The sequence below is a fragment of the Ostrea edulis genome, chromosome 5, assembly GCF_947568905.1.
Source record: "Ostrea edulis chromosome 5, xbOstEdul1.1, whole genome shotgun sequence".
Classification (NCBI taxonomy): Eukaryota; Metazoa; Mollusca; class Bivalvia; order Ostreida; family Ostreidae; genus Ostrea; species Ostrea edulis.
Window position 1 is genome coordinate 39783402 of NC_079168.1, and position 3912 is coordinate 39787313.

The following is a 3912-nucleotide window of genomic DNA, read 5'->3' on the forward strand; positions in this document are numbered from 1 at the left end:
GACGAGTGGTTAGAGCATTGCGCTCAAAATCACACGGCCTCTCATCTCTGCCGGCACAGGTTTGAATCCCGCCCGGTAAGTGAAAGAGTTTCCCAGTTTACTTTCGGAAGGTCGGTGGAGACGTCTCTTCCCAGGTATATTGTATCTGGGTTCTCTCCTCCACCAATAAAAACTGGGCGCCACCAGGTAACTGAAAAATTGTCGAGTGTGGCGGAAAACATCAATTAATCAACGATCAATACTCGTATCCCGTGGGGATCCGGGTTAAAATAGGTCCTCAGTACCCCCTTGCTTGTCGTAAGGCAGGGCCGTAAATTACATGGAGGCGGAGGAGGCAGCTGCCTCCTCCAACTTTTGAGCCAAAAAAATTAAAATTTAAAGTTCATTAGAATTTATGTTGTTTCCAATAACTAAGAACATGATACCTCCCTTAAAAAGCATTCCAAATCTTTCTTTTAGAATGAGTTAGTCAAGTAACATCTTAGAAGGCCCTAGAATCAAGGATTTTGCACGAAACGTGTTCAGTGTGCACAAAATGTGCTCAGCGTCTGGGGGCCTGGGCGACCCCCAGACCCCCGCCTAATTTCCTGCCTCCTCCAAATTGAAGGTTAATTTACGGCCCTGTAAGGAGCGACTAAATGGGGCGGTCCTTCGGATGAGACCACAAAAACCGAGGTCCCGTGTCGCAGCAGGTGTGGCACGATAAAGAACCCTCCCTGCTCAATGGCCATAAGCGCCGAGCATAGGCCTAAATTTTGCAGCCCTTCACCGGCAGTAGTGACGTCTCCATATGAGTGAAATATTCTCGAGCGGGACGTAAAACAATATTCAATCAATCAATACAACACTCGTAAAGTTCCTGAGAATAAATTTACACCAACGCCTATTGATAAGTATATAATTTCTTGATGTATCACGAACACACATAATGTTTATTTATGGATAAAACCATTAAAGATGCTAGTACAAATATTTTGCAACGTTTAAATAGTGAGAGGGAGGCTCGGTGCAGTGCCAAGGGGACACTACCCCCCCCCCCCCCCCCCCCCCTATTTTCAGTAATGTGGTACTCGAATCTCAATACTCCAGGACTCTACATGTGTAGCAAGTATATAGAGAAAAGTGCATCACAATGACACACTACTGGTATATACACAATTCTTTATAGAGATCTCAACAGCCTGTACTCTTTTATACGTACCTGTTCAACAATGACTTACTGCACAATCACAGTGACACAGAATAAATATTTCAATATCTTTATTTATTCACCAATCAAGGGCCCTCGGGGGGATATACGATTTTAACAATTGAACATTATAACTACATGATACAATATACACATGTATACCATATACACATGTTAAAGAGTTTCTATAATTGATATTAGTCTTGAATTGGCTCATCATAATACTGATTGAAAATGTGCTGTACAACAAGTGTGCTTTATGGGTAGTAAAGTAAAACAATATTATAAAATGTTGTCATGAACACAGAGGGTATCCAGGGACGGTGCCTGTGCCAAGTCCATTAGACTGGCAGTGTTGTACCCCAAGTATTCTAGACAGCTTATTTATAGATGTATTTATGATGTCTTTATAGTGAGCCACATCTTGCACATTCCTTTTCAGTATTCTATGGATTTAAAGCAAACCTTCTGAGTAAATGTTACTTTGAATGGCCATCATTCAGAAACTATGTGTTGCTGTTTATTCTGAACTAGGATAGTACGTTTATCTAGGATTATACTCTGTATTCTTTACTATAGCAAGAAAGGTGTGCCTGGAGAAATGGAAGAAATTCACACAATAAATACATAATTCTGTTAAAACCTAGACTAAGTATAGAAATTATGTCTCTTACTATTACAAGTTCTAGGGTGCCATAGAATACAATAGATTTATTCTAATTCAGAGCTCCAACAGGGCATAAGGAGATGTCACATACATAAGGGGGGAAACACCAAAAGACAGAATTAACATGAATTGAAACAGGACAAAACTTACATTGGACAAGAAGGAAGGATGAGTCACTGCACCTCTTATGGTTATATTTCAAGTAAACGATTGGAGCTGATGTTCAAGCTAAATAACACATAAACATACACACCAATACATAAAGGTGTATACACACACACTATATATTAAAAATCATTAATACACAAACATTGTTAGCGTGCCATTAAGTAATTAGCCATAGGGTTTAAAACGCCTACTCTATATTCAGTACAGAACTCATTAGTAATTGAAATATATGCTCTGGCGACAGTACTTTTCATTTTTCGTGCATAATTAGAATCCTAACTATATGCAATTTACATGTAAATTGGGTAAACATATTTTAATTTCTTTTGAAAAGGTGGTTAGCTTTATAGAAAAATAATTATATTGTATCAAATATTATAAATAGTTGATATAGACGTCGACGTCATTAATACACACATTAGCTGAGAAAAACAAACAAAAATTTCAATTTTTAGAGGAATAAGGGTTTACCCCAGCAGCTCAATTATAGACCAATGATAATAACGCCTTAGTCAAAAATTTTGCTAAATTACGTTAAGTTTTTTTTTATTTATTTATTTATTTTTTTTTTTGAAAAAAGTTGAACAAGTTTAAATATATACTTCTGTCATTTCAAATGAGGTGAAATTAATAAAATTACGCAGAGTTTGAAGGTTTTTGAATGAAATAAATGTTGTCCCCAAAAATAACAATAAATCAAAGATATTGCCATTCGTTTAACTGAGAAAGGAAACAACTATTGCCTCCTTTATCGTTGTTTATTTTTTCCTAATCAAGAGACCATCATTTACCTAAAATTTGGGATTACGCCCCCCCCCCCCCCTTTAAATCCGCCAATGATCTTATAAAACATGTAAATGTTGCAATTATTCCGAACAGTTAAAATTCTACTAATAATTTTTCAGGTTCTGAAGACAGTTCACCGTCTCCTCCCAGACCACATCAAACTGCAAACATTTGTGGTTGATTTCGAAGCCGCCGTGTGGAGGGCCATCCAGGACCAATGTCCAGGAATTTGGTTTGCAGGTAAATCCCCCCATTCTATTCTTGAAATAGCCAAATTTTATAAATTTTCATTTGTCACTATAGAAAATATTGAAGTTAATATAATAAATCCTCACTAATGTATCTTTGCTGTTTATTCCAGAGGGCAGACAACGAACGAGGATACATGTATGTCTTTACCTTTATAAGACAAGTGTTGGCACTACCCTTCCTTCCTCCGGAGCAAATTGAGGAAACTTTCCATCATCTAAACAGGAGAGTCAGCACTGACCAACTGGACTCTTTAATGAATTATGTTTGGCGGCAATGGATGCGTAACCCCGTCTTCCCAGTTCGGAACTGGTCCGTTTTTGTCAGTGCGCACCAATAACGATTTGGAAGGATGGCACAACAGGCTAAACAGAGTAAACCGTGCCGGGGAAGTGTTGTTTCATCTGCTGTTAATTGAGTTGTACCAGGAAAGCACAGAACATTCCATTGGTTGCCCGGCTTCTTTCAGAGGGAAAGATGGAGAGGATTCATCAAAAGCGCACAAACAGACTTAACGGGAAGTTATTCCATGCATGGGAGAACTACAACAATGGTGAGCTATTTACAACCCAACTTCTCCGAGCTTGCTTTGCCTTGTATGGACCATCAACTGAGTGAAAAAGACCACAACTGCCCCAGTGTTTTGTAATAGTGCCCATTAACGGTGCTAATTTCTCCTCACCAACACTAATACTGTATAGTGTTTTATGTATGAAATTTTGTATTAATTCTTTTTAGTGCTTGTTCTTAATTTATGAAAGATGTTAAGTAGTTAAGAATGTCATTAATTGTGAATTAGTGTTTGTATGTATTATGTATACATGTACATGATCATCTACGAGGGCTGTTCGAT

At 38.0% G+C, this 3912-nt stretch overlaps 1 pseudogene; it reads left to right on the forward strand.

Annotated features, from left to right (window-relative positions):
- Positions 1-2881: 2881 nt before the first annotated feature.
- On the forward strand, positions 2882-3677 carry LOC125651179 (uncharacterized; annotated as a pseudogene).
- The last annotated feature ends 235 nt before the right edge of the window (positions 3678-3912 follow it).